At 46.3% G+C, this 17,996-nt stretch overlaps 1 protein-coding gene across 1 annotated transcript in view; it reads left to right on the top strand.

Annotated features, from left to right (window-relative positions):
• The first annotated feature begins 9,661 nt into the window (after nucleotides 1-9,661).
• Nucleotides 9,662-17,996, top strand: part of FSTL5 (follistatin like 5) — a 1,228,096-nt gene continuing 1,219,761 nt past the window's right edge. Inside the window, exon 1 of the mRNA XM_077279443.1 lies at nucleotides 9,662-9,965. The gene's annotated coding sequence lies outside the window, so the exon portion shown is untranslated. The remainder of the gene's footprint in view (nucleotides 9,966-17,996) is intronic.

The following is a 17,996-nucleotide window of genomic DNA, read 5'->3' as shown; positions in this document are numbered from 1 at the left end:
ACTGTTATACTCGGTAGTGACAATGGGTTGGTGAGACTGTTATACTCTGTAGCGGCACTGTGTTGGTGAGACTGTTAAACTCTGTAGTGGCACTGTGTTGGTGAGACTGTTATACTCTTTAGTGGCACTGGGTTGGTGAGATTGTTATACTCTGTTGTGGCACTGGGTTGGTGAGACTGTTATACTCTGTAGTGGCACTGGGTTGGTGAGACTGTTATACTCTGTAATGGCACTGGGTTTGTGAGCCTGTTATACTCGGTAGTGGCACTGGGTTGGTGAGACTGTTATACTTTGTAGTGGCACTGTGTTGTTGAGACTGTTATACCCTGTAGTGGCACTGGGTTGGTGAAACTGTTATACTCTGTAGTGGCACTGGGTTGGTGAGACTGTTATACTCTGTAGTGGCACTGTGTGGGTGAGACTGTCATACTCTGTAGTGGCACAGGGTTGGTGAGACTGTTATACTCGATAGTGGCGCTGGGTTGGTGAGACTGTTACACTCTGTAGTGGCACTGTGTTGGTGAGACTGTTACACTCTGTAATGGCACTGTGTTGGTGAGACTGTCTTACTCTGTAGTGGCTCGGCTGGTGAGATTGTTATACCCTGTGGTGGCACTGTGTTGGTGAGACTGTTAAACTCTGTAGTGTCACTCGGTTGGTGAGACTGTTATACTCTGTAGTGGCACTGGGTTGGTGTGACAGTTATGCCCTGTAGTGGCACTGGGTTTGTTAGACTGTTATACTCTGTAGTGGCACTGTGTTGGTGAGACTGTTATACCCTGTGGTGGCCCTGTGCTGGTGAGACTGTCATACTCTGTAGTGGCACTGGGTTGGTGAGACTGTTATACTCGGTAGTGACAATGGGTTGGTGAGACTGTTATACTCTGTAGCGGCACTGTGTTGGTGAGACTGTTAAACTCTGTAGTGGCACTGTGTTGGTGAGACTGTTATACTCTTTAGTGGCACTGGGTTGGTGAGATTGTTATACTCTGTTGTGGCACTGGGTGGGTGAGACTGTTATACTCTGTAGTGGCACTGGGTTGGTGAGACTGTTATACTCTGTAATGGCACTGGGTTTGTGAGCCTGTTATACTCGGTAGTGGCACTGGGTTGGTGAGACTGTTATACTTTGTAGTGGCACTGTGTTGTTGAGACTGTTATACCCTGTAGTGGCACTGGGTTGGTGAGACTGTTATACTCTGTAGTGGCACTGTGTGGGTGAGACTGTCATACTCTGTAGTGGCACAGGGTTGGTGAGACTGTTATACTCGATAGTGGCGCTGGGTTGGTGAGACTGTTACACTCTGTAGTGGCACTGTGTTGGTGAGACTGTTACACTCTGTAGTGGCACTGTGTTGGTGAGACTGTCTTACTCTGTAGTGGCTCGGCTGGTGAGATTGTTATACCCTGTGGTGGCACTGTGTTGGTGAGACTGTTAAACTCTGTAGTGTCACTCGGTTGGTGAGACTGTTATACTCTGTAGTGGCACTGGGTTGGTGTGACAGTTATGCCCTGTAGTGGCACTGGGTTTGTTAGACTGTTATACTCTGTAGTGGCACTGTGTTGGTGAGACTGTTATACCCTGTGGTGGCCCTGTGCTGGTGAGACTGTCATACTCTGTAGTGGCACTGGGTTGGTGAGACTGTTATACTCGGTAGTGACAATGGGTTGGTGAGACTGTTATACTCTGTAGTGGCACTGGGTTGATGAGACTGTTATACTCTTTAATGGCACTGTGTTGTTGAGATTGTTATACTCTAGTGGCACTGGGTTGGTGAGACTGTTATACCCTGTAGTAGCACTGGATTGGTGAGACTTTTATACTTTGTAGTGGCACTGGGTTGGTGAGACTGTTATGCTCTGTAGCGGCACTGAGTTAGTGAGACTGTTATACTCGGCAGTGGTACTGAGTTGGTGAGACTGTTATACCCTGTAGTGGCACTGGGTTAATGAGACTGTTATACTATGTAGTGGCACTGGGTTGGTGAGACTTGTACTCTGTAGTGGTACTGGGTTGGTGAGACTGCTATACTCTGTAGTGGCACTGTGTTGGTAAGACTGTTATACTCTGTAGTGGCACTCGGTTGGTGAGACTGTTATACTCTGTAGTGGCACTGGGTTGGTGAGACAGTTATGCCCTGTAGTGGCACTGGGTTTGTTAGACTTTTATACTCTGTAGTGGCACTGTGTTGGTGAGACTGTTATACCCTGTGGTGGCCCTGTGCTGGTGAGACTGTCATACTCTGTAGTGGCACTGGGTTGGTGAGACTGTTATACTCGGTAGTGACAATGGGTTGGTGAGACTGTTATACTCTGTAGCGGCACTGTGTTGGTGAGACTGTTAAACTCTGTAGTGGCACTGTGTTGGTGAGACTGTTATACTCTTTAGTGGCACTGGGTTGGTGAGATTGTTATACTCTGTTGTGGCACTGGGTTGGTGAGACTGTTATACTCTGTAGTGGCACTGGGTTGGTGAGACTGTTATACTCTGTAATGGCACTGGGTTTGTGAGCCTGTTATACTCGGTAGTGGCACTGGGTTGGTGAGACTGTTATACTTTGTAGTGGCACTGTGTTGTTGAGACTGTTATACCCTGTAGTGGCACTGGGTTGGTGAGACTGTTATACTCTGTAGTGGCACTGGGTTGGTGAGACTGTTATACTCTGTAGTGGCACTGTGTGGGTGAGACTGTCATACTCTGTAGTGGCACAGGGTTGGTGAGACTGTTATACTCGATAGTGGCGCTGGGTTGGTGAGACTGTTACACTCTGTAGTGGCACTGTGTTGGTGAGACTGTTACACTCTGTAGTGGCACTGTGTTGGTGAGACTTTCTTACTCTGTAGTGGCTCGGCTGGTGAGATTGTTATACCCTGTGGTGGCACTGTGTTGGTGAGACTGTTAAACTCTGCAGTGTCACTCGGTTGGTGAGACTGTCATACTCTGTAGTGGCACTGGGTTGGTGTGACAGTTATGCCCTGTAGTGGCACTGGGTTTGTTAGACTGTTATACTCTGTAGTGGCACTGTGTTGGTGAGACTGTTATACCCTGTGGTGGCCCTGTGCTGGTGAGACTGTCATACTCTGTAGTGGCACTGGGTTGGTGAGACTGTTATACTCGGTAGTGACAATGGGTTGGTGAGACTGTTATACTCTGTAGCGGCACTGTGTTGGTGAGACTGTTAAACTCTGTAGTGGCACTGTGTTGGTGAGACTGTTATACTCTTTAGTGGCACTGGGTTGGTGAGATTGTTATACTCTGTTGTGGCACTGGGTGGGTGAGACTGTTATACTCTGTAGTGGCACTGGGTTGGTGAGACTGTTATACTCTGTAATGGCACTGGGTTTGTGAGCCTGTTATACTCGGTAGTGGCACTGGGTTGTGAGACTGTTATACTTTGTAGTGGCACTGTGTTGTTGAGACTGTTATACCCTGTGGTGGCCCTGTGCTGGTGAGACTGTCATACTCTGTAGTGGCACTGGGTTGGTGAGACTGTTATACTCGGTAGTGACAATGGGTTGGTGAGACTGTTATACTCTGTAGCGGCACTGTGTTGGTGAGACTGTTAAACTCTGTAGTGGCACTGTGTTGGTGAGACTGTTATACTCTTTAGTGGCACTGGGTTGGTGAGATTGTTATACTCTGTTGTGGCACTGGGTTGGTGAGACTGTTATACTCTGTAGTGGCACTGGGTTGGTGAGACTGTTATACTCTGTAGTGGCACTGGGTTGGTGAGACTGTTATACTCTGTAGTGGCACTGGGTTGGTGAGACTGTTATACTCTGTAGTGGCACTGTGTGGGTGAGACTGTCATACTCTGTAGTGGCACAGGGTTGGTGAGACTGTTATACTCGATAGTGGCGCTGGGTTGGTGAGACTGTTACACTCTGTAGTGGCACTGTGTTGGTGAGACTGTTACACTCTGTAGTGGCACTGTGTTGGTGAGACTGTCTTACTCTGTAGTGGCTCGGCTGGTGAGATTGTTATACCCTGTGGTGGCACTGTGTTGGTGAGACTGTTAAACTCTGTAGTGTCACTCGGTTGGTGAGACTGTTATACTCTGTAGTGGCACTGGGTTGGTGTGACAGTTATGCCCTGTAGTGGCACTGGGTTTGTTAGACTGTTATACTCTGTAGTGGCACTGTGTTGGTGAGACTGTTATACCCTGTGGTGGCCCTGTGCTGGTGAGACTGTCATACTCTGTAGTGGCACTGGGTTGGTGAGACTGTTATACTCGGTAGTGACAATGGGTTGGTGAGACTGTTATACTCTGTAGCGGCACTGTGTTGGTGAGACTGTTAAACTCTGTAGTGGCACTGTGTTGGTGAGACTGTTATACTCTTTAGTGGCACTGGGTTGGTGAGATTGTTATACTCTGTTGTGGCACTGGGTGGGTGAGACTGTTATACTCTGTAGTGGCACTGGGTTGGTGAGACTGTTATACTCTGTAATGGCACTGGGTTTGTGAGCCTGTTATACTCGGTAGTGGCACTGGGTTGTGAGACTGTTATACTTTGTAGTGGCACTGTGTTGTTGAGACTGTTATACCCTGTAGTGGCACTGGGTGGGTGAGACTGTTATACTCTGTAGTGGCACTGGGTTGGTGAGACTGTTATACTCTGTAATGGCACTGGGTTTGTGAGCCTGTTATACTCGGTAGTGGCACTGGGTTGGTGAGACTGTTATACTTTGTAGTGGCACTGTGTTGTTGAGACTGTTATACCCTGTAGTGGCACTGGGTTGGTGAGACTGTTATACTCTGTAGTGGCACTGTGTGGGTGAGACTGTCATACTCTGTAGTGGCACAGGGTTGGTGAGACTGTTATACTCGATAGTGGCGCTGGGTTGGTGAGACTGTTACACTCTGTAGTGGCACTGTGTTGGTGAGACTGTTACACTCTGTAGTGGCACTGTGTTGGTGAGACTGTCTTACTCTGTAGTGGCTCGGCTGGTGAGATTGTTATACCCTGTGGTGGCACTGTGTTGGTGAGACTGTTAAACTCTGTAGTGTCACTCGGTTGGTGAGACTGTTATACTCTGTAGTGGCACTGGGTTGGTGTGACAGTTATGCCCTGTAGTGGCACTGGGTTTGTTAGACTGTTATACTCTGTAGTGGCACTGTGTTGGTGAGACTGTTATACCCTGTGGTGGCCCTGTGCTGGTGAGACTGTCATACTCTGTAGTGGCACTGGGTTGGTGAGACTGTTATACTCGGTAGTGACAATGGGTTGGTGAGACTGTTATACTCTGTAGTTGCACTGTGTTGGTGAGACTGTTAAACTCTGTAGTGGCACTGAGTTGGTGAGACTGTTATACTCTTTAGTGGCACTGGGTTGGTGAGACTGTTATACTCTGTTGTGGCACTGAGTTGGTGAGACTGTTAAACTCTGTAGTGGCACTTGGTTGGTGAGACTGTTATACTCTGTAATGGCACTGGGTTGGTGAGCCTGTTATACTCGGTAGTGACACTGGGTTGGTGACACTGTTATACTTTGTAGTGGCACTGTGTTGTTGAGACTGTTATACCCTGTAGTGGCACTGGGTTGGTGAGACTGTTATACTCTGTAGTGGCACTGGGTTGGTGAGACTGTTAATCTCTGTAGTGGCACTGTGTGGGTGAGACTGTCATACTCTGTAGTGGCACAGGGTTGGTGAGACTGTTATACTCGATAGTGGCACTGGGTTGGTGAGACTGTTATACTCTGTAGTGGCACTGTGTTGGTGAGACTGTTACACTCTGTAGTGGCACTGTATTGGTGAGACTGTCTTACTCTGTAGTGGCTCAGCTGGTGAGATTGTTATACCCTGTGGTGGCACGGGTTGGTGAGACTGTTATACTCTGTAGTGGTACTGGGTTGGTGAGAATGTTATACTTTGTATTGGCACTGGGTTGGTGAGACTGTTATACTCTGTAGTGGCACTGTGTTGCTGAGACTGTTACACTCTGTAGTGGCACTGGGTTGGTGAGAATGTCATACTCTGTAGTGGCACTGGGTTGGTGAGACTGTTATACTCTGCTCTGTAGTGACACTGGGTTGGTGAGACTGTTATACCCTGTAGTGGCACTTGGTTGGTGAGACTGTTATACCCTGTAGTGGTACTGGGTTGGTGGGACTGTTATACTCTGTAGTGGCACTGGGTTGGTGAGAATGTTATACTCTTTAGTGGCACTGGATTGGTGAGAATGTTATACTCTGTAGTGGTACTGGGTTGGTGAGACTGTTATACTCTGTAGTGGCACTGGGTTGGTGAGACTGTTATACTCTGTAGTGGCACTGGGTTGGTGAGACTGTTATACTCTGTAGTGGCACTGGGTTGGTGAGACTGTTATACTCTGTAGTGGCACTGTGTTGGTGAGACTGTCATACTCTGTAGTGGCACTGGGTTGTTGAGACTGTTATATTCAGTAGTGCCACTGGGCTGGTGAGACTGTTACACTCTGTAGTGGCACTGTGTTGGTGAGACTGTCATACTCTGTAGTGGCACTTGGTTGGTGAGACTGTTATACCCTTTAGTGGCACTGGGTTGGTGAGACTGTTATACCCTGTAGAGGCACTGGGTTGGTGAGACTGTTACACTCTGTAGTGGCACTGTGTTGGTGAGACTGTCATACTCTGTAGTGGCACTGAGTTGGTGAGACTGTTATACTCTGTAGTGGCACTGAGTTGGTGAGACTGTTATACTCGGTAGTGGCACTGGGTTGGTGAGACTGTTATACCCTGTAGTGGCACTGGGTTGGTGAGACAGTTATACTGGGTAGTGGCACTGGGTTGGTGAGACTGTTATACCCTGTAGTGCCATCACTTGGTTGGTGAGGCTGTTATACTCGGTAGTGGCACTGGGTTGGTGAGACTGTTATACTCGGTAGTGGCACTGGGTTGGTGAGACTGTTATACCCTGTAGTTTCACTGGGTTGGTGAGACTGTTATACTCGGTAGTAGCACTGGGTTGGTGAGACTGTTATACCCTGTAGTGGCACTGGGTTGGTGAGACAGTTATACTGGGTAGTGGCACTGGGTTGGTGAGACTGTTATATTCGGTAGTGGCACTGGGTTGGTGAGACTGTTATACTTGGTAGTGGCACTGGGTTGGTGAGACTGTTATACCCTGTAGTGGCACTGGGTTGGTGAGACTGTTATACTCGGTAGTGGCACTGGGTGGGTGAGACTGTTATACTCTGTAGTGGCACTGGGTTGGTGAGACTGTTATACTCTGTAGTGGCACTGTGTTGGTGAGACTGTCATACTCTGTAGTGGCACTGGGTTGTTGAGACTGTTATATTCAGTAGTGCCACTGGGCTGGTGAGACTGTTATACTCTGTAGTGGCACTGTGTTGGTGAGACTGTTACACTCTGTAGTGGCACTGTGTTGGTGAGACTGTCATACTCTGTAGTGGCACTGGGTTGGTGAGACTGTTACACCCTTTGGTGGCACTGGGTTGGTGAGACTGTTATACCCTGTAGTGGCACTGGGTTGGTGAGACTGTTACACTCTGTAGTGGCACTGTGTTGGTGAGACTGTCATACTCTGTAGTGGCACTGGGTTGGTGAGACTGTTATACTCGGTAGTGGCACTGGGTTGGTGAAACTGTTATACCCTGTAGTGGCACTGGGTTGGTGAGACAGTTATACTGGGTAGTGGCACTGGGTTGGTGAGACTGTTATACCCTGTAGTGCCATCACTGGGTTGGTGAGGCTGTTATACTCGGTAGTGGCACTGGGTTGGTGAGACTGTTATACTCGGTAGTGGCACTGGGTTGGTGAGACTGTTATACCCTGTAGTTTCACTGGGTTGGTGAGACTGTTATACTCGGTAGTTGCACTGGGTTGGTGAGACTGTTATACTCGGTAGTGGCACTGGGTTGGTGAGACTGTTATACCCTGTAGTGGCACTGGGTTGGTGAGACAGTTATACTGGGTAGTGGCACTGGGTTGGTGAGACTGTTATATTCGGTAGTGGCACTGGGTTGTTGAGACTGTTATACTTGGTAGTGGCACTGGGTTGGTGAGACTGTTATACCCTGTAGTGGCACTGGGTTGGTGAGACTGTTATACTCGGTAGTGGCACTGGGTTGGTGAGACTGTTATACTTTGTAGTGGCACTGGGTTGGTGAGACTGTTATACCCTGTAGTGGCACTGGGTTGGTGAGACAGTTATACTGGGTAGTGGCACTGGGTTGGTGAGACTGTTATATTCGGTAGTGGCACTGGGTTGGTGAGACTGTTATACTTGGTAGTGGCACTGGGTTGGTGAGACTGTTATACCCTGTAGTGGCACTGGGTTGGTGAGACTGTTATACTCGGTAGTGGCACTGGGTTGGTGAGACTGTTATACCCTGTAGTGGCACTGGGTTGGTGAGACTGTTATATTCGGTAGTGGCACTGGGTTGGTGAGACTGTTATATTCGGTAGTGGCACTGGGTTGGTGAGACTGTTATACTTGGTAGTGGCACTGGGTTGGTGAGACTGTTATACCCTGTAGTGGCACTGGGTTGGTGAGACTGTTATACTCGGTAGTGGCACTGGGTTGGTGAGACTGTTATACTCTGTAGTGGCACTGGGTTGGTGAGACTGTTATACCCTGTAGTGGCACTGGGTTGGTGAGACTGTTATACTCGGTAGTGGCACTGGGTTGGTGAGACTGTTATACCCTGTAGTTTCACTGGGTTGGTGAGACTGTTATACTCGGTAGTAGCACTGGGTTGGTGAGACTGTTATACTTGGTAGTGGCACTTGGTTGGTGAGACTGTTATACCCTGTAGTTTCACTGGGTTGGTGAGACTGTTATACTCGGTAGTGGCACTGGGTTGGTGAGACTGTTATACCCTGTAGTGGCACTGGGTTGGTGAGACAGTTATACTGGGTAGTGGCACTGGGTTGGTGAGACTGTGATATTCGGTAGTGGCACTGGGTTGGTGAGACTGTTATACCCTGTAGTGGCACTGGGTTGGTGAGACTGTTATACTCGGTAGTGGCACTGGGTTGGTGAGACTGTTATACTCTGTAGTGGCACTGGGTTGGTGAGACTGTTATACCCTGTAGTGGCACTGGGTTGGTGAGACTGTTATATTCGGTAGTGGCACTGGGTTGGTGAGACTGTTATACTTGGTAGTGGCACTGGGTTGGTGAGACTGTTATAACCTGTAGTGGCACTGGGTTGGTGAGACTGTTATACTCGGTAGTGGCACTGGGTTGGTGAGACTGTTATACTCTGTAGTGGCACTGGGTTGGTGAGACTGTTATACTTGGTAGTGGCACTGGGTTGGTGAGACTGTTATACCCTGTAGTGGCACTGGGTTGGTGAGACTGTTATACTCGGTAGTGGCACTGGGTTGGTGAGACTGTTATACTCTGTAGTGGCACTGGGTTGGTGAGACTGTTATACCCTGTAGTGGCACTGGGTTGGTGAGACAGTTATACTGGGTAGTGGCACTGGGTTGGTAAGACTGTAATACCCTGTAGTGCCATCACTGGATACTGCAGGTGGTCCGTTCCTTCTGGAGCTGAGGGGCGTTCTGAGAGAGTGAGAGGGAGATCGGCCACTGCAATCAGAAAGTGTTGCGAGCCCCCTGTTCTCCCCCATTTGTCATTGTCGCCTGGCTGTCAGGGGCTCTCCCACCAGCCTGTAGAGGAGTGAGGGAGCAGATGGACTGACGTGAGCACTGGGCGGGCGGGGAGGTGCAGCTGAAGGCGTGCCGTGCTCCTCAGCGCTGTGCAGCCTCTGTCCACTCCCGAGCTGGTGCTGAACTCTGCCCCGCGCCTGGCTCTCGGCTGGAAGGAGCAGCACTCAGCCATCGCTCCCGTTCTCTGTGGATCTTACGCTGCCGCTCTGTGCTCTGGATATCGCCGCTTGCACTTGTGCTGGAGGTTTTGCCTATTGCAGAAGTCTTGGGATTTCTTGTCAGTGTTTCTGGATTTCTTGGAATTACTCTAAGCTGTGAACATTCAGGAGATTCCTCCCGGGGCAGGTAAAGTGTGCGTGTCTTGTGTCTGCTCATGTCCTCCTCCATGAAGCCCTGTATCTGCAGGCACAGACATGGTAGGGGATGATTGACGTGCTGGCAGAGCCACGGTGGTTAGTGGCATGAATGGGGTAGAGGCTGGCACTGTGTATGCCCTGTGCCCACCAATCATGGCTCCAGGAGGCTTCGCACTGCTTCCTCCTTGCTGCTTTAACATCTACAAACTTTCTGGAAGTGAAAAGTTTCTTCTGTTCAAACAGCAAATATTGAACAGAATGAATATGGATTGGAGGCATGAGCCTGGGCTTGTGGAGCTGTGGGCAGCAGGGCTGGGGTTACTCGGTGGAGTTACATCGATTCTCCAGTTTGATCTGCGAATAGATAATGCATTAGGTTTTCCTGCAGTCCTATGTAAAAAAAAAAACACCTTATAAAATATTTAATATCACCATGTATTGTTCTAACAACAGATCTGCTGCTACATAAATAATTCCAGGCAGGTTTGTATTAGCAGGTATTGAAGACAGGCTGGATGACTGGAGAAGCAAGGGATGCAAAGCACTGAGTTTAATGGGAATTATTATTACTTACCTTTTGCATGTACTGTACCTTTAAAAATGATTGTCAGCAAAATAGTAAGGGTGAGAATATTGATAATGTGGCCTGATAATATCGATTATACACTTACATGGTTTGGTAGTGATTTACTATTGTGTGCATTGCATTTGTGTTCACATAAGGATTCAGGGCAATAATCACCTTTCTATAAAAAGATGTAATTACATGCACAACTATACCAAACAGTGCATCATCTTCTGGTCTACAAATAAAAAAAATACAAAAAATAAAAAAGACTATGACTCTTCCCACCCACAGAAACAGCGCCACTCCTGTCTACAGACTATGCCTGGTATTGCAGATTTTCTCCAAGTGAGTAGGAAAGTCCTGATCAGACATTGTAGATCATTGTGGGTAGCCATTAATATGGACATTTTGTTTGCCTTTGTTTACCCGATGATGTTTAGTTTGCAGAGCTCCCTACTTTCTACATATTGACAAGAAAGGCAAATCTCAGTAGATAGGACATCAGGGTGGTCACATGTGTAGAGCATAAATAATGCTTCAAACTGTCAAGCTTCCCAAATGTTACCATTACTTATAGCAGCAGCGTGTGATTGATAAATGGCCATTGCCTAGAATATAGGATGACTTGTGATGGGAGATAAGGGAATGCTTGATTATGGCTAGCTTGTCCAATACCAGTGCTGATGAAATGATACCCGTCGCCCTCTTCTTCAGTAGAGAAGTGGCTGTTGTATAACTGATCTGATGGAAGATTCGCACTAATCACATTGATCTAGCAGAATACCATGCGACAGACATGACAAACTCATTTGTAAAGTGAATTACAAGTGACGGCCGCTAATTAAAATTCCACTCTTTTCTTGACTTTATGTACACCTGCTTTTCAAAAAAAAAATAAAAAATGTTGGAACAAACATATGTACTTGTAAGAAGTAGAGCAATTACAGTATATAGTGGCGCTACCTACATGGCGCTCCGCGTAGACTGTCCTCAATGACATGATGCCTCCTGAGTGTATTACACACCTACAAGTGTTGTTGTGTTATCTATAGATACGTGTGCAGGTGACACAGCACTTAACCTAATAATAATGGAGCAGATTATCCCGGGATTGGCAGCTCTAACGATCACTATTGTGCTGCGCTAAATGAATGTCACACAGAAATGACAGCTAGTCTATATTTTACCGAGCGTTGGCTTTTATTTTACTGCCTTCCCGCACAATCCACCTGCCTTCTGTTCTCTATTAAATCATGTTCCATTGTGTTCCAAGTAACAATATCCTTATTCAGCCTTGTACTCTGCCTTTCACATACTTAATATGGATCTAAGGTAACGAGTGGAAGATGATATACAGCACATCTAAGATGTGATGCACCGCTCTCGGCTTTTACTTGCTAGTTGAAGACTTGCATCGACGAGTCCTTCGAAAATGCGAATGTTTTCTAAAGTGCACACAGGGAACAGATAGTCATCTAAATGCTTATGTACTGCGTGTGCTCGGAAGGCATCCTTATACATGGTACGTGAGCTCCGAGGATACAAGCACTTAATATTAGAGCTAATAGCAATCGCTGTTTCACATGAGAGACAAATAAAAAGGCAGATGGCAAGAAGAAGAGATCAGATGTTTGCATAAATGTGCTGAGAAGAGAGGTCACACCGCATGGGGCACAAGTCAAGGGAAGGAAGCATAAAAGACGCATTGAAACCTGTGGCTAGAGATCATAAATCCCATTCTCTACTTCCCTCACATTCATACTGCAGCTTATTACTGTGCTGGCAGGATCATCATCCACACTATTGTGTATGTAAAGCAAATATAAAGACATTGTGAGGTATGAGACGCAACTGGTGTAATTACAGGGTAACTGTCTCCAGGGATGGCGCGTTGTCAGAAGAGGAGCAGGTGTCCGGTGTAACGCTGGCCCAGTGGTCTTCTTACTGCACAGAAAGCTACGTGCTGCACATAAACCTGCGACAAGATCCTTTCTGTACCCGATCTCTTCACGGCAACTTACATTGGAGGTTGAGGAACCCACCTTTTCTCTACTTTCTGTACCACATCCATTAGAAGTATAATTTCTGTTTAGAGTCACGTTTTTCAGTGCACATAAAAGTTGTTGGGTTGATTCATCCTTTTAACGAGTAATCGGCAAAATATTTTGCTCATAAATGGTCTCAGAGTTTTCATATTTACATCCCATTAAGTTCCAGCTGTTACAAACATAATTTAATGACCCTATATATAGTAACGACGTAGACAAACATTTTGTCCCAAAATGGTTCTTCAAGGGTGAAGTTGTTCACAGGTAGTTGAATTTATGAGTCTCTTTTTTTGACACTTTAGCCTAACAGCAACTTTGCACTGCTTGTCTGAACTGTGAGCGCACTGATGCTCTTGTATAAGGCAGCCTTGTCTGTCTCTGCAGCGCCGGGATTGTGTAAATAAAATGGTGTATAAAATTGTGTAATAAAATGGTTTTTATTTATTTTATTATGTTTTGCTTATATAAAGCCATCAGATTTTACAGCACTTTAGATATCATCATTACTGTCCCCATTGGGCCTCACAATCTAAATTCCCTATCAGTATGTCTTTGGAATGTGAGAGGAAACCGGAGTACCCGGGGGAAACCCAAGCAAACAAGGAGAGAAGATACACACTCCTTGCAGATGTTGTCCATGGTGGGATTTTAACCCAGAACCCCAGCGCTGCAAAGCAACAGTGCTAACCACTGAACCACGGTGCTGCCCAATCATGGTAAGCATGACCTCATAAGAGCTTAGCTGCTCATGCTACCTGATGTTGGCAGGTATTGAGGAAGAGCACTTTAAAAGGCCTTTCCAAGTCCAAGCAGCTCAGTGACACGTATAAAGGAAAGGCAAAATGTGCATAACTGCTCCTGGGTAGAGATGGGTGAACGGTAAAGTTCGGGGTCTGTACCAAACATCTACTGTTTGGGCATGGACTCCTGACACTGACTTCTCCAGGAAGTCCATGTTGCTGTTCAAGTTCGGCTCCCAGAACATCAAGTGTTTCCCACATTGTCATCTGCATGACAGCGCCAGAAACACCGGCGGGTCAGATTGACCGTAAGATTATTACCACCGGTCAGAGAGCTGCCAGCAGAGGCCATGCACATTTTTCGGGAGTGTACACAAACAGGAGGCGGACACTCAGACATAGTAGACTAGCGTGCACTCTCAAAGAAAGTGCACGACAGAGAGCTCTGCCTTCAAAATTGCAGTTGATTGCCCCTTCAGCGCATATGTCCAGACCCTGTTTTGCAGGGGATTTCGGACCTATCCCCCGAAAAGAACACACAACACAATGTGAAAGCAACCATAAGACAGCAGTAGCCATTTCGTTTGGTAATAAGCTGTGAACTATAAAAGACTAAAAAGCAGACAGCAAGAGATTGGAGCAACATAGAAGCCACAATTTAATTGTAAACTTACCTACTTTAACTTTGACTATCCATATTTTATAATATGGGAGTAATATTTTAAAAGAATTATCCAAAATTTATAAAAAGACTAGTTGGAAAGCAGAGGATGTGATTATATAGTAAATTAAATTATTCTCACCCAGAAAATCCCTTATCAATCCATCGTCACCAGTCCTTTGGCCTAAGCTGTCTTGGTTACCTGTTTCTCAGTGATTATGTTCCAGCTATATGTAGGTGACCAGAGCATTGGTGGATAGACCAGTGAGTGCACATTATTTCACAATAAAAAAGGAAGGTGGCATGAAAGGAGACAAAAGGCAGGAGTATATATTGCCACTAAAATCACATTTTATTCCAAAAATATGTAAACCTACAAAAATATATACCATGTATACCCGAGTATATGCCGAGCCATCTAATTTTACCAGAAAAAACTGGGAAAACTTATTGACTTGAGTATAATTCGGGTATGCTTTGTCCCCTCATCCCCATCCTGGTAAGCATGGCACTCCATCCCCATCCTGGTCTGCATTGCCCCCCCATCCCCATCCTGGTCTGCCTGGCCCCCTCATCTCCATCCTGATCTGCATGGCCCCCTCATCCCCATTCTGGTCGGCATGGCCTCCTCATCCCCATCTTGGTCTGCAAGGACCCCTCATCCCCATCCTGGTTTGCATGGCCCCCTCATCCCCATCCTGGTCCGCATGCCCCCCACCCCATCCTGGTCTGCATAGCCCCTTCATTCCCATCCTGGTCTGCATGACCCTCTCATCCCCATCCTGGTCTGCATGGTCCCCTCATCCCCATCCTGGACTGCATGGTCCCCTCATCTCCATCCTGATCTGCATGGCCCCCTCATTCCCATCCTGGTTTGCATGGCCCCCTCATCCCCATCCTGGTCCGCATGGCTCCTCATCTCTATCCTGGTCTGCATGGCTTCATCATCCCTATCCTGATTCTCATGGCCTCCTCATTCCTATCCTGGTCTGCATGGCTCCTCATCCCTATTCTTGCATGCATGTCTCTTCACCCTATTCTTATATGCATAGCTCTTCATCCCTATCCTGGTCTGCATGGACCCCATCAAAAAACCTAAAAAAAATAAACTATTATACTTACCTTCCTTCCCTCCCTCGCAGTGTCTTGTTGTGGTGCCAGCAGCTGCTTTATGTTTCTAATGTCAGGGCAGGCAGGGACGTCATGCGCTGCTTACAAGCAGAGCACAGCTGCCAGAGTACTTACTGCTCTCCACGCCAGGACTATGTGTGTGGAGAGCAGTGAGTAGTCATTGCTATTTAGTAGCGTGCACAGTGTCAGCCGCTGGCTTCATGCAGCGGCAGGGCGGTCACGTGTGCCCACTAATTAAGAGACATGAATATTCACTTCCCTTGTCTCCACTCCTATGGGAGTGAAAAGAAGTGAATATTCATTTCTCTTTGGCAACAGGCACAGGCTTTAGCCGCAGCAGCTGGCTCCTGCCTCCTGTGACTCGCTGCTCTGCCACTGCCACTTCTCCTCCATCTTCTGGACCCTCACTCAAGTATAAGCAGAAGGGGGTGTTTTCAGCACAAAAAATTGTGCTGAAAAAATCAGCTTATACTAGAGTATATACGGTAAATAACAATCAATATAGATAGTGGTAGCAAGGTGCAACAATAAATGTCAAAGGTGCACAATAAATGTCACAAATGTATACACTATAGGGCAAAATACAAGTTAAGATAAAAATAATAAAATCCTTAGTTCCATGCAATCCATACATTTCACAAAGAGTAATGCATGTATAAATCATTAGGGTGGTTATATGTATTTTCGCTGGTATCTGTGTGTTCTTTCACACTCAACACGCTTTTCGCTCATTCTTTGCCAGGGTGCGTGTGGTAGAACCTGAAGGTTTTACCTAAAAAGGTGTAAATAGACCGACAGTATGAAAGACTGAACAATATAAGGGTCAGATGAGCAAATTGGGTAAATTTGATTGACGGTGACACTTAGTGAATGTGGTGCATGAGTTCTCCTTGTCACTCACAGCAATAATGGCCTCTCTGTATCTGAACTATGTAACAAGTACAGCATCATCGCGTGTACACAAGCGCCATAAAGTGCTGCATACAGTAACTGCAATGCCAGGGGGAGCAGGAGCGACATGCACAACGCAGCATATTATCTGTGGGAAATAAAGTGTGAAGGTGCTGTAATTGATTATGAGCTTGGATAAAAATAGAAGTGATAAATAAACTGACTACGATAATTGATTCAATTATCTTTCAATAGTAACAGACTATGACCAGTGTCTACACACACAATTATTTATGTGATCATGGGAATAGAGTAAAGAAAAAGGTAAGTGTAAGGACATACCATCCGTGATTGTAGTGAATGGTAAAAACTCACTATGGAAAATACAGTTAGAGATCGTGTAACCTAACTCTGGAGGACAAGCTTCCTGATGATGACAGGGGATAAAGATAAAATAACATGAACATTTGCATACATAGCAATATATGAGTGGGTCCATCATGGAGTAAATGTGGATACATAACAGCACCTATGTGTCAGCGAAAGGTGAATAATCTGTGAAGCTGGTTTGTTCTTAAGGATTATGAACCCAAATAAATCAAAAGTGCATGAACATGAATTTGAGACTCTGACATTAGGGATTTAGAAAAACAAAATCCACACAGATCTGAAGATTATAGTGTTACAAGCATAGTGGAGAATATAAAGTGACAAAGTCCATGTGCATTGACAAACTCTTAAAGAGAACCTGTCAGCACGATTTTGTAATGTACAGTAAAGACATGACTGTAATGATGCTGTAAGGCCGGAGTTAAACTTGCGAGAAAATCGTGAGAGTCTCTCGCATCAATACCCGGCACTGCCGCCGGCACTCGGGACTGGAGCGTGTAGCTGCATGTATTTCTATGCTGCCGCACGCTCCGGTCTCTAGTGCCGGCGGCAGTGTCGGGTACTGATGCGAGAGACTTGTACCAGTTTCTCGCATCACACTTACAAGTGTGACCCCAGCCTAATATTGATTAAATTGATCCAGAAAAAAAGAAAAAAAAGGGCTTGCACTCACCAAGCCCGATAAAACAGATTAGTCTTTATTAGGACATGTGTGATATGGACAGGGAGAACATCCCGGGATCTGTGGAAGCACTGTGTGCGCGAAACAGCTGTCATCATGTGGTCAACATGTTCTCCCTGTCCATATCGCACATGTCCTAATAAAGACTAATCTGTTTTATCGGGCTTGGTGAGTGCAAACCCTTTTTTTTCTTTTTTCTGGATTTCATGCACTTTTTTGGTTATGCACCTGAAGCACCCATTTTTGGAGTAGATGGTATTGGTAGTGGTGTAGCAGCATAGGGCACGCTGATAGGTGATCGCAATAGGCAGCGGTGCGGGTTTTAATCTTTTTATTGGACATTGATGAAATTGATACCTTTGGAGAAGAAATCCACTTTGTCATGCTTCTGTACTCAACATTTGCAGTTTTCTGCTAACTGTTTTTCGGTGCACAGGGGCCAGACTGTGCACCGGGTCTTATCGTTCCTGTTTGTGATTCCCTGGCCTCGAAGCTTACGTCCAGCCTTTTTTTGACAGGTCATTGATTTTTTTCAGTGACCTACCACCTCTGTTTGAAATCTCATCTTCAGAGGAGACAGGCGGAGGAGTGGGGAAATCACAGAAAGGGAGGAGAAGGCGCTGTTCACAGTCTGGCCCCTGTGCACTGAAAGCTAATTAGCAGAAAACTGTAAATTCTTATTACACAAGAACAAAGCCGGTTTATTCCCCCAATGTATCAATTTAATCAGTGTTCATCAGAATTACAGTGCCCTTACAGTCATGTCTTTACATTACAAAATCATGCTGACAGGTTATTTTTAAGAATTTGTCATACAGTTTTCACTATATGGCCGAAAGTTAAAAATGTGTCACAGCCACTGCTCCACTCTAATCAATAGTGAATGCTGAACTCCTGTAGATAAGTATG

The sequence above is a fragment of the Ranitomeya variabilis genome, chromosome 1 (genome assembly GCF_051348905.1).
Source record: "Ranitomeya variabilis isolate aRanVar5 chromosome 1, aRanVar5.hap1, whole genome shotgun sequence".
In the NCBI taxonomy this organism is placed as follows: Eukaryota; Metazoa; Chordata; class Amphibia; order Anura; family Dendrobatidae; genus Ranitomeya; species Ranitomeya variabilis.
Note: the sequence above shows the minus strand (reverse complement) of the source record. Positions and strands in the feature narration are given on the sequence as shown.